Source organism: Rhineura floridana, chromosome 4 (assembly GCF_030035675.1).
Source record: "Rhineura floridana isolate rRhiFlo1 chromosome 4, rRhiFlo1.hap2, whole genome shotgun sequence".
Taxonomy (NCBI): Eukaryota; Metazoa; Chordata; class Lepidosauria; order Squamata; family Rhineuridae; genus Rhineura; species Rhineura floridana.
Genome location: NC_084483.1, coordinates 3,812,894 through 3,826,765, shown reverse-complemented (window position 1 = coordinate 3,826,765; position 13,872 = coordinate 3,812,894).

The following is a 13,872-nucleotide window of genomic DNA, read 5'->3' as shown; positions in this document are numbered from 1 at the left end:
TACCCCGCTTTAACGTTTGCAATGGGACCGGAGAGTATACTTTAAGCGAAAATAAACTTTAAGTGAAGCAATTGTCTTCACTTGTACTGCATGCAATCACCACTAGATGGCAGCGGCATCATGCCAATAAAGTGTACATTATTGCTAAGCACGCGAACGTTAAGCGGGGTATGGGGACGTATGAAGCATGTATGTTATAGCGAGGCGACGTTAAGTGAAGTGATGTTAAGCGGGGTATGCCTGTGTTTATTTAATTTATATCCCACCCTTCTTTCCAGAAAGAGCCCTGGAGCATATTTGCTCCATATGGAAAAACCACAAATAATGAAGATAATGCTCACATATTAACCCTTTATGTGCAGGAGGCTGCATTCCTTTTGTGGGGAAGCATTAACCATGCATCCCCATGTATGTGTGTACATAGGTCACAGTTCAAACTGGTGTAGCTTTAAGGAGCTACAGATGATTCAGCTGAAACCAGTGTGCCAAACTGTCAACTTACATAACTGTAAAAACAAATGCACATTGACTTTACTGGCTCATACTGAGCAGCGCAAAGGCGCCTGCACTGTGTGGAGGTGGTGAAGGAAGGAAGCGGGCTATTGAAGCACTGGGTCACTGCTCCCAAGGCAGCACCTGCCCTTCAGACTACCTATGCAGGGGTCACATCTCTTAAAATTGGGTCCAACAAGAAGAAAAGATTTTTAATTTTTTTTTTTTAATTTTAGTTGCATTTCTAAACCACCCTATAGCTAGCAGCTCCCAGGGCGGTGTACAACATGATAAAACCACAATATTTAAAATACAGCAAGTGTGTATTGCGCAGACAATATAAACATTATATAAACAAAGTGAAAGAAAACTAAAAAAAATAAGATTAAAAGCTTAAATACTTTAAAATGCCTGGGTGAAGAGGTGGGTTTTTACCTGGCGCCGAAAAGATGACAGTCTTCCTTAAGCAGGAAGCAAGAGAAATGTTGGGATAGTTCTTTCTTTTGAAGGGACGGAGAAAGCGCATACGGGGTTAAATTGAACTGAAAGGAATTTGTTTGGGTGGAGCTTGACGGTTTTCATGTTTAGGGGCAATTTAAAGACAAATAATTGGGTGTTAGAAGAAATTAAACCGGAACTATCACTAGAAGCTAAAATGATGAAACTGAGGTTATCATACTCTGGACCTATCATGAGAAGACATGATTCATTAGAAAAGACAATAATGCTAGGAAAAATGGAAGGGAGTAGAAAAAGAGGAAGGTCAAGCAAGAGATAGATTGATTCCATAAAGGAAGCCACAGACCTGAACTGACAAGATCTGAACATGGTAGTTCATGACAGATGCTCTTGGAGGTCACTGATTCATAGGGTCGCCATAAGTCATAGGCGACTTGGAGGCACATAACAACGTTTGATGGCTGAGACTACCTTTTTTTGAGGAGGGGTATTCATTTTGTGATCTTAGGCAAATTACTTGTCTAGCTTCTAGTCCAGTAAGTGGTGTGTATGTGTTCTTTCTTCTGTTGTTGGGCTCCAGCTCCATCAGCACCATGGCCAGTAGTCAGGAATGGGAGTTGTAGTTCAACATCTGGAGGGCTACGTGCTCTTGGGCCGTGCTCCAGTCAAATATGCAGTTTACAAGAGTGGCCAGTTGAATGTCTTAGAAGCTTACTCCTATTGTTTGTCCTCAACATCGGTATTTAGAGGTATAGTATCTCTGATATGGAAGTCCTGTTTAGCAAACTTAGCAGTCATTGATAGACCACCTATCCAACAGCTCTGGTGAAGCCGAGGGAAAGTGGTAGAAGCGGCTTAACAGGGAAGGGCATCAGTACCCCCCACCCCTTTTTAAAAAAACAACTTCCACATGGCATACACGGTGTGGCTAATTCATTGCTTTCCAAAGAATAGTTGTAACAAAGAGCAGCACACCATCCCATGTACCAAGCACAAAAGCAACTGTTTATGTTGGTAAGGAAAGAACATTTTAAAATCTCCATTGTATTTTAATAACAAAAAGTTGGGGTGTTCATCAGCTTAATTTAGTTGATGTACCTGATTTCTTTTTAAATTTATTAAATTTTGATATGTTGAAGGAAATGTGTGAACGTACAATTTAATACACAATTTAATACAGAAGTTACCCATCCCTGTTAGAACGACAGGCCATCTTTATATTTCCCTTGTCCTCTCTCCCTCCATTATAATAACACCAGAAAGAAAGTAGCCTCAAAATAAGTGCACAGTTATCTTCTATCCCATCTGATTACAATTTGTCTGCCTCGATTAAAATTGGACCCCAGCAACTGATTGACTAAAGCTTTAGTTTTCCACTGATTAAAATGTATTAGAACGTGCCAGCTATAACTCTGAACATTTTTTGTACCTGGAACAGTTCTGATCAATACTAGAAAATCTTTAGAGGGTGGAGAAATCTCACTTAAATACATTGATTGCTCAGTTGAACTATTTACTTGTTGGTTGGGTGGAATCTGTTCACTACAATTAGCAACCTTGGTCTATAGCACTTTGAGAATGTTCATTTCAACCGGCAGATGGAGCTCGAAGAGAGGTGAGAGTTGGGAGAAAACAGCTCACTCTTAAATAGAACAAAACACACTTCCCTGTAATGTTTTTCTACATTTCAGGACACCCAAAAGGCAGGATAAATAAAGTTGCAAAGTCATCTCTAGCAGTTATTTTTGAAATTTCCAGCTTCAGGAGACTTTTCCACGAGGATCCCCTTCATGTTGCAGAAGATTCTGGCATGTTGTATGGCACCAATTGAATCCGCAAAAGGGAACTAGGCTACTAAGCCTGTGGCTTCTCCCAAAAGGGGACTTGCGGAATAACACACGTAGCACTTCCCAGTAGCTGCATATTGGAAGAAGAGAATTTGGGCAGCAAGTTTTCTTTCAGATAAACTGTTCTGCCATTAGTGATCTCACTGAGCAAATGTGCTGTGCTGAACATTTGTCTCGGGGGGGGGGGTTGTCATTCTTCTATCACATACTTTTCACATACAATGTCTTATTATCAAAGGGGTGAGAAAATTTCAGTGAAAACTTAATTGGTGGGGTGCACATGTCCCTTACAGTTTAGGTGGGTGAGGGGTATTTCTGAGTATCTTTTACTTCATTTTACAAACTCTCTCTCCTGTGGTCTGCACCCTGCAGTCCTCCTAGGTGCCAATGCCAGTAACTTTAATTAGTATTTGCATTATTTTTAATGGTGTGTTATGTTTTATTGTTGTACATCATCCTGATATTTTATGATACGATGGTACAGAAATATTTTTATAAATAAAGTCCAGAGGAAGACATCAGGAGGGTTTTTTAAGGTCAAGAAGTACAGAAAGCCAGGAAGGCTTCAGAATGCTGGAGAAATGTTTACTGGAAAAAATGAGGAATGGTGTGTGTTGATTAGAGCACTATCCATGATCACCGATACTGGCCTCACCTCACCTGCCTTTGGCAGGCAACACTGACAGAGTACCTCTCCCGAGAGGGCCATTTTATCAGTATGCTTATTTTGTTACCTTTATTTCGAAAGTAAAAAAGCGGATAAGAGAAAAATCAACGCATTTGAAACGTGGTGTTGGAGAAGAGCTTTGCGTATACCATGGACTGCAAAAAAGACAAATAATAGGGTGTTAGAACAAATTAAACCAGAACTGTCACTAGAAGCTAAAAGGATGAAACTGAGGTTATCATACTTTGGACACAATGAGAAGACACGATTCATTAGAAAAGATAATAATGCTTGGAAAAACAGAAGGAAGTAGAAAAAGAGGAAGGCCAAACAAAAAGATGGATTGATTCCATAAAGGAAGCCACAGACCTGAACTTACAAGATCTGAACAGGGTGGTTCATGACAGATGCTCTTGGAGGTCACTGATTCATAGGGTCGCCATAAGTCATAGTTGACTTGGAGGCACATAACAACAACAATTTTAAAAGTATTAATAAAATTTTCATGCAATAGAGCTAAAATGAAAAAGCATTTTAGCCCAAATTTAGATGCTGATTTTTTAAAAAAACAAACCACTACCTAGACAACATTATTTTAGCACCATATTTCGTTTATTTATACATTCTTGTGTTCATTAGTTTATTTTATTCATTAAAATTTCAGCTCCTAATGCTGACTTGCCATTACCACCTTTTAATTTCTCTTTAGAAAGTGGAAGAAACCTTGCCTCTTTATAGTTCCAGTGATGCATACTACATAGATAGCTGGTCTACACTAAATGTGGATCTGCAACAGGGGTGTAGTCATCTGGAGTCTCCTGGGGTCTTAGAAACCTTACTTTTTTGGGAACAGGGTCCCAGCAGGGTCCCTATGTCTCTAGCATTCTGTGAGCCAATCAGCATAAAAGGGGAGTGCGTTGGTCACTGAGAAGAATCTTCTAACATGCTTCCTTGTCCTTTCCTGTTGATTGGAGCCAATCAGAATGAAAGGAGGCGAGTCAGCCACTGAATAGACTTCTCAGGAACCAACACCCTCCCCTTTCATGCTTCTTGGCTCCAAGGGACATGTGTTGTTGTGGGAGAAGACATTAACAAGGATCTCCTTCTCAACCTACAAGGGGAAAAAAAGAGGATGGGAGGGACATGGCTGTGACTGCCATGAAGGCACCCTGCACTGGGCTCCTACTGGGAGGAAGGGCAGGATAAAAATCTACTAAATACACAGATAAATAATAAATTTGCTATTACACTACTGGTCTGCAATGTAGCTTTTTACACTTGAGTATCAACATCTTATTGTTAATGCAGCAGCACTGATGCCTCCATACTATAATACACTATGCTACATTGTGCTGAGCATGTGGTAATAGCCACCTATTAAAGTAAGGAATAATTCTGTGGGCAGAATTCTGTGTTCTACATGACAAATGAGTTTTCCATCTGAAGGGCTTTCAGAGGACAGTCCTGTTTGAAGGGCTCACTGGTCCAAATCTAGTTTAAAAACAAGAAATCATAAGAATTAAAATATTTTAAAATAACAAAAGAAATAATAATAAGGGAACAGAAGAATTACCTTGAGGGTCCCCATGAATGCTTAGCACAAGGACAGCAGACTGAGCAGGCATGCAGGCCACCTAGTCACTATAGAGAGGTGCATTTTTATTTAAATTATAGCAATTATTTCTAAATTTGCATCTCTACATACAAATTAGTATATACAAATATAGGTCATCTTGATTTCTTTTTGTGATTAAGTTCCTCTTTTTTGGTGATGCACAAGTAGCCATCCTAGTGGTCAAAGTGCTACAGGAGCATGCAATATTTTGTGAAAATCAGTCAGGGTGGTTAGGGCTTTGCTTTTAATTAGCAATAAAAGGCTAAAATTAGTTAAACCAGGAAGCAATAAAGGACAAAATCAACATTCATTTTTGCTGTGCGCTGCTAAAACCCTATGACTTATATAGATAACGATTGCATTAAGTTATTTTTTACTTCACTGAACTGCAGCCACAGAAAGCTATGAATATTATCATAGCAGTGGTTGACAATCGCTTCCTGAAGGTTATTTTTTCATTCAAATTTCCCTCCCCAGGTGCTTTTCCCACCCACAAGGGAAAAGATAATGAGTCTATGTATCTTTTCCCCACCAAGGAGAAATCTGGTGGTGGGGAGTTGATTAGTCTGCAAGAAAAAGGTGTGAAGAGCCTCTCCCCCACTGCTGTAGTCATAGTTGCAGCTTCCCACAGCTGCATATAATTTTTTTAGTACTGGAAACGTTTAGAGATTGCTAGTTTGGCTCTTAGCACCAACTACTTTTAAATAAACCTTTGTTTGCCATTGGCAAAAATAGCTCAGAGTTTATCTTGGCAGTGAATAACTTCTTGCAATAAAAGTTTTTTCTCTCTCTCTCTTTCATCTTTAGTTGACTCAGTACACCTTGCGTAAGAGGACTCTGGCACTTTGAGTAGGTTAAGCAAATTATACAGTGCATAACACTGCCTCATGCTGTCCTGCTGATCTGCTGATTTGCAGGTTAGGCCTCCGACCTACTAAAGATAGCAAAGTTCTTTTGCACAAGGTAAAGATAAATGATCTACACTGTGTGTGGTTAATCATACTATGCAACAACCTGATCACACAGCCTACGTTTGTAGAATCTATGTCCCTCACCCTCTGATAACCTTTTGTCCTTTCACTATGGAAAAATTTTGGAAATAAATTGGGAGTAATTAACTAATCCTCCAGGAAAGAAGTTTCTTTTAACAGTCTTTTGAATGCAGGGGGCGTGGGGAGGGGCACACACTTTGACATAGTCAGAATGTCGATCCTTGTCTACTGGACTGCAGCTGCTGCAGGCAGCTCTCTCACCTGTGGCTGGAATGGTGCTCTTTGCCAGCTGGCACAGGCCCTCCGCAGTAAATAGTGTTTTGGGTGTCCTGGAAGCACCGTTTACTGCAGACATGTCTGCTCAAGTATAGGGGAGGATGTCAGAGAGAGAGAGGGAGAGACCAAGCATGGTGTGTGTGTGGCTGCCTGTGCCTGCCTGCTCGAGCGTACGGAGAGGAGAACTGTGCTCAAAGCTCTAGATTGCTATAACAAGAAGTCACATGATAAAACAAAAAAGCAAGGCAGGCATCCCTGGATGCATTTTGGCAGAAACCTTCAGGTGGTCTGTATGAAAAGCTTACCAGGCCTAGTTTCATCTCAGACATGCTTCTTGTTAGTTTTGAATAAAAAGTGTGCTTTATGTATGTTGAACGGCTCTTCTTTTTTGTGGTGTAGGAACCTATCCCCATGCTTTCCATGTTATTCGTACCTCTGGTACCAAAGGTTCTGTTAAAGAAGTAATGTCCAGGAACCCATGCACTTTGTTAACTGAGGTGTTACTGTACAAAGTCTATCAGTGGGACCACTTAAGAAGATGCAATCAGGTGGGGTGATGTGGCGAATAGAGAATTGAACCTGGGATGTTCCTCACATAAAGGATGTGCTGTACCAGTAGGTATGGTACATAAGCAGTTTCACAAAAGCTGTTGTGAGGATAAAATGTGGGAAGAGGCCATATATGTTACCATTAGTAGCACAGGAAGAAGGATGGAATAAAAATGTAAATAATGTAAAAATGCAAATATAAAGTATGTTAATCATGTTCATCCTGAAGGCTCAGAGTGAACAATAACATTTTCTCAATTCAATTAAATTCCCAACAACTCTTTGAGAGAGATCACTATTACTGTATTGCCGTACATGGACATCTGAGGATAACTATACATGATGCTAATTGCACAGGTGCAAGGGACAATTTTTACTAGGACCACAGCATGCAGGAAGGGGAGGTATAACCCTTTCTTTCCCCGTCATAATCTCAACTAAGTTTCCCCTGCCTGTGCTGAAGGTAGGCTTCCACAAAAGCTCCCACTGACACCAATGGAAACTCTCCCCCAGCCAAAGCTTCAATGTAATGCAGGGGTGAGTTTGATTGAGATAGTGGCACAGGAAGGAAGGGTTAAATCCAGAGCTTGGAAAAGTTGTATTTTTTGAACTACAACTCCCATCAGCCCTAGCCAGCATGGCCACTGGATTGGGCTGATGGGAGTTGTAGTTCAAAAATGTAACTTTTCTAAGCTCTGGTTAAATCTCCACTCCCACTCTCTGTGATCCCAGTTAAAAATCCCACCGGTTATTAAAGAAAAAGCAACTGTGTAATAGCAGGAGGCACAATCATCATCAGCATCATTATGATTATTAGATTTCCTACCTGACCTTCACCGTGACATCCCAGGGCAGGTTACAACCATTTAAAAATGTGTAGTTAGGTTCCAAGTATAGTACTGTAGATAAATTACCTACTCAAGGCAAGAGAGTTAATTAATGAGATAGGAGGCTTGCAGAGCAATCCAACTCAGGGGAAGCCTGCTGAAGGAGTGCCAGCAGTAGGGGTGCTGGCAGAAGAGGAGCCGGTGGGAAGGTCTGCAGCATCCAATAGCTGTTTGGAAGCCTCTGGACCAGTTGAACACCAACTCAGCTCGGAGCTGCATGCAGGAACTGTAACGAAAACCTGGCTCCCACAAACACCCCTATTGGGGAATAAGCACTCTCCATAGACTTCCATTGCAATTATTCTCTTAGACTGACCTTTTTCCTGGTGCAACTTTTGCCTGGATGAGGACCTGCAGGAGAGCACTGAACATGACTTGGACGTAGCCTAAATCCCACCAGACCCCTCTTCCAACATGCCCTTGGAACGCCCCTTCTTTGGCACTTCCTTTGGCTTCCATTGGCTCCCCTTCCGCTGGGCTGGGCTTCCCCGGCAGGGTCCTAGTTCTGTCGTGGCGGAGGGCTTCTCCTGGTAGAGCCTGGCAGAGCCAGGAGGCTCAGCCGGAGGTCTGCCGTATTCAACCACAGCCTGATGTAAACGCGAGTTGGATTGTGCCCTTGGGTCCCATTGTTATCCACTACTAAAGCAGATTCACCGTCCAAGTTGCTACCCAAGTGTAAATCTATTTGGGATCATATCCTTTTGTTTCCTTCTATCCCTCTTGAAATTCAATAACTCATATGGTATTATTTGTTAAATTTCTAGCACTTTCAAAATTCTTATTAGGCCTTTATTATTATAGATACACTTAAAATGTAATCCAAATGCCCTAAATTAGATCGTTTTAGACACATTTAAAGAAAATCTCAAAGTCTAGGTTGTAAAGCAGCTACTAATATTTGTTAGCAATTTAGTGAGTTCACAGGATAACAACAACATTCTGGAACAAGTCTTGCACTGCAGCAGTTGAGCAAATCTATGGGCAACTTTGTAAGACATAGTGGGTTGTTTACAAAGTACTCAGGGTAGTTTCATAACATTATCTTAAAATAACAGGGCCTACAAAAGGTCTAGCCATAAAGAGAAAGTTCCAGCTATAAAGCCAGAAACTTATTCTGTCAAGAGTACTCGTTCACATTTCGCTCACATGCTTCTTTCCACCTCTAAATCCAGTCTCTAAAGGTTCATGTAGTCCTTTCTTTATAGAATCAGCTGTCAATGACATTCAGAAGTCAACCTTGTAGGAAGCACACGCAAATCCAGCTATCAGGTTAGCAAAAGAATGTTTGCATTAACTCTCTAGCTGCCGGGATTCGTATCACTTCGTTCTCAAATATGCTGCAAATCCATGCCTTGCAATTATATAATCTATTGCTTTTCGAATTTAAGACATAGGAATCAATCACAGTTGGTGGAAACATTGGCACCCCCAAGCTGTCTTTGCTCTCTCCCTAGTGAAGCTTTTGATGCTTACATTTATTGGTTTGCTGGCTCTTTAAATCCTAAATGCTATCAGATGATTGACAGACATGTTCTTTGGAGGCCATCTGGGGGGATGAAGATAATTTGAGATCACATGGTGAAGTCAGAGTTTTAAGATTCCAGTATTAAGCTCCAGGAGCTTGACTCATAAACTGAGCTGCCTGGAGTTAACCCAGGCCTTATCAGCTTTCACCTTCAAAGAGAAATGCAGACCAAGGCAGAGTTCTTGATGAACAGAACGCCAAACTTACAAATGAAAGTTGCTGAAAGAGATGTACAAAACTCCATTGTTAGAAAGGAAACTGAAACAATGGATGAAAATGGTCAAAACAAGGCCATGTCATACTTAACAGACAATGTTTAAATCAAAAGAGAGAAAAGGAACAAACGGGGTGACAAAACACTCTGCTAATAATGAGAACGTGATAAGGGATGTACAAATCAGGAAACATAACTAGTGCTGGTGACCAAACTGACAATAACATCCTGTCAGGGTTATGAGATGAACTTTGTATTTTTAATATTTTTAATATTTTTAATAAATAAATAAATACATGCTTCACCCACTTTCACATATTAATAGAAAGACCACAGTTGTGCAGTCTGACAGGGCAAATGGAAATTGTATTGATACAATACTGCAGTTCTGTCTTAACAAAAAGTATCAGGAGACCACGCGGTTATATGTTGGACAAAATCACGTGAATTCATTTATATCGGTTATATTCTTCCTTCTGTAGGAAAAACTATAATTTTAAATAGGGGATGCCTTTGTCACATTGCTGTTTTCCTGTTTAGAGCTGTGATAGGTGGGGAATGGAGAAATATAGCACCATAGGGAAAAATCCATCTGAAATCATCTCACTGTGCAAGGAGAGTCTTCGGCGTGGGACATTGTCGCCGGATGTATGCTGTGTGGTGTGACTGAGATTGGTGGGTGTATGTATGTGAGTCTTTGCTTGTTTTAACTACAGTTTAATTGTATTTTATTGTATTTTAATGCTATTTAATTATTGTTCTGTTGAGTTCGCTATTTATTTCTATGTTTTTGTATTTTATGTTGCTGTTTTACTCTTATGTACACCGCCCAGAGAGCCTTTTGGCTTTGGGCGGTATAGAAGTTAAATAAAATAAAATAAATAAATAAATAATAAATCTGAGTTATCAAAGCAATATGCGTAACATGTGGGAGTACATAGTACTTGACAAATTATCCACTTCACAAATTGCCAGCTGTGATGTTCCTGCTTATAGTGTAAATATGGTAAGTGCTGTTTATATAGAAGACCAGAGCTTGGAAGATTACTTTTAAAAAGTAATAAATTACAGTTACAATTACTTGGCCAAAAAAGTAGTAATTACAGTTACAATTACTATTGCTCTGAAAGTAACTGATTACTTTACTTTTCCTCAAAAGTAATCACTACAATTACATTTCAGTTACTTTTTTTAAAAAATGCCTACAAGGTGCTGGCCTTGGCTGCTGCACATCTAAGCAGCCTAAAACAATATTAAAACTAAACACACACACACAGCGGGTAGTAGAAGGGTTCAAATCCCCACATAGCCATGAAGCTCACTGGGTGATCTTGGGCCAGTCACTGCCTCTCATGAAAACCCTATTCATAGGGTCACCATAAGTCGGAATCAACTTGAAGGCAGTACATTTATTTTTTATTTTGAAGATGATGATGATGATAATGCAGCATTTCAAATTAATTCTGTATAACAAGCATTCCATGCCAAGCTTGGAAAACCAAGGAGGAGGTATAAAATGTAGACAAAAATACTTTTGACAAAATGCCGTTTATCCTTTATATCTATATCTATATCTATAATTAACAATACAGCTGAATGATGTATGTAAAGTATTTTTTCTCTTTCCCTTTTTTATTAGTATTTTAGTACTACTGCTAAAGTTCTGATGAAAGAATAAAGCATTCATTAGCTAAATTCAAGTGATTAGAACACATCACATAAATTCCACTGAAGTTGGAGTTTTTGCCATAGAAAAGGCAAAAAATACATACCCTATGATAGCCCAATAGACAATCAGAACTAACATAAAACCCTATTGCTTCCCATTTGCAAATGTTGCAAGATCTAAGGTAACTCTAGATCATGTGAGTTCAGGTGATGCATGTTATGTAAATTTGTATAGATATTAGCAGAGATTGTCAACAGTCTGAGATGTGTGTGTGCCAATGTGTACGTTTACCTAAGTGGCAGGCTTTTACCCTGCACTGAGATCACTGAGATTTAAGACTTAGTAAAATAAGAAAAGCTATTTTATTTATAGAAATACATAGTAGATAGGAAAGGCATACCTAGTTCTAACTAACTTGGAGGCACAACACTCAGGTTTGGGAGTTGCCCTCATGGCTCAGGAGGGAGAGAGCAGAGACAAAGGTGTCTCCTCTCTCTTGGATTACTTTATTGCTTAACTGCATTCTGTGTTTGCCTCTGTAATTCTCACTTTTTTTACCCACTGTTTGAATGCCTTTTGGGAATGCCTACTGATTATTTGTTATCATTTTGGGCTGATTACCTTCAGCTATTATCTCACCAAAGTTGCATACACATGACAGATTTAAAGCACATTTCCACCGCCCCCCAAAAAAAGAATCCTGGGAACTGTAGTTTGTTACGGGTGCTGGGAATTGTAGCTCTGTGAGGAGTAAACTACAGTCCCCAAGATTCTTGGGGAAAAGCCATGTGCTTACATGTATGGTGTCTACTGGGAGACTCTTACGGATTGATCCTATACTCCCAGAAGTAAATCCTATTTACTGCTATGGGAATTACTTCCAAGTAAGTATGCTTGGAATTGCAGCTTTTAGGTCATGCTTAATAGCCACCTTGTGTCAAACTGAACAGTTTCCAATCAGATTTAAATACTAACCACTTAAACTGGTCAGAGTGTCATTCCCTCTATTTCTGAAGCTCAGGCTGGAAGTGTTGTTGCTTATGTAGCCATGGTATCACCATCCATACCACACATAATAAGGAGTATGAGTGGGCAAGAGGGAACCCCAAGTGTTGCAGAATACAAAAAAGTGAGAGAGAAAACAGAAAGGGGATGACTCCCAAAACAGCCCAAATGAGTACTGAGCATGCTCTGTTATGGAACGCTCAGTGGCTGTGTGAGTGAGTGAGTGAGTGAGTGAGTGAGTGAGTGAGAGAGAGAGAGAGAGAGAGAGAGAGAGAGAGAGAGAGAGAGAGAGAGAGAGAGAGAGAGAGATGTCTCAGCAAACAGAAAATTATAGAACAGTAGAGTTGGAAGGAACCTTTAAGGTCATCGAGTCCACACCCCTGCTCAATGCAGGAATCCAAGTTAAAGCACACCTGACAGGTGGCTGTCCAGCTGCCTCTTGAATGCTTCCAATGTTGGAGAGCCCACCACTTCCCTAGGTAATTGGTTCCATTGTCATACTGCTGTAATGACTGACAGTCCTTTTTTGAGTGTTGAAAGGTGTTTCAAATAAAATTCTAACTTTTATAATAGTCCAGATTTTTTTAATGTCCATATGATTGATGGGCAGGCTGGAAAGAAAAATGACTCACTAAGGCTACATCCACACCAGACATTTATTCCACTTTAAACAATCATGATCTCAGAATCCTGGGAAGTGTAATGTGTGAAGGGTCCTGAGAGTTGTTAGGAGACCCCAATTCCCCCCACAGAACTCCAGTCACAGAATTGTCTGAGAAGAGGGGCTGACTGTTAAACCACTCTGGACATTGGAGCTCTGTTGGGAGAATAGGAGTCTCCTAATAACACTCAGCACCCGTCACAAACTACACTTGCCAGGATTCTTTGGGGGAAGTCATGACTGTTTAAAGTGGCATAAATGTCTGGCGTGGGTGTGGCCAGAAGGTCATCCAGCGAGTTCATGGCTGTGGTAAGATATGAACTCAGAACGTCCCAGCTGCACCCAGCATGGAACTACACTTTCAGCAGCAAATACCAGAAAACCAACTAAATGTGTGCTGTCAATGTGCAAAGCATTTGCTGGGGTGCATTTGGGTAGGTGAAGCAGGAGATAGATGGAAGGGGCTGTTTTCCATGCCTGCCACTTTACCAGTGCAATGCCCCATATTTTTCCTTATTGACCTCCATCAGCTAGGGGAAAGTGGCCAGGGAAGGGGTTGCAGATAAAAAGTTTTCGCAGCAAATTACCCCCTTGTGACGCCCTTCCCTGGCTCTCCCTGTCAGGTTCCTACCTGCTCGTGGTTACTGCCTGTCACTAGGCACCACCAGGGACTCCACCAGTCCGGACTGTCCTTTTTTATGGTTTCTCTCCCCGCTCTAGCATAGACCTCACCAGATCCCCCTGCTAGGCAGCACCACCAGTCACGTCCTATAACCCGTATTCCCAGAGACTCTGCCTGAGTCTCTCTATCAGGTTACCTCTGTGACTGCGTGCTTAAGCTGTCCCAATCCCTTTGTATCAATGCAGATAATCCTGGTTTGCTCTGAATACTTGTGGTGTTATTCTTCCCTTCCCCGCTGCCACCATTTGTCACTCTTCAGCCTTGGTATTTACCTTACCCTCCCTTCTGGTCTGTGAAACCCCAGCCAAGGATCAGGCCTTTGGTAAACCAAA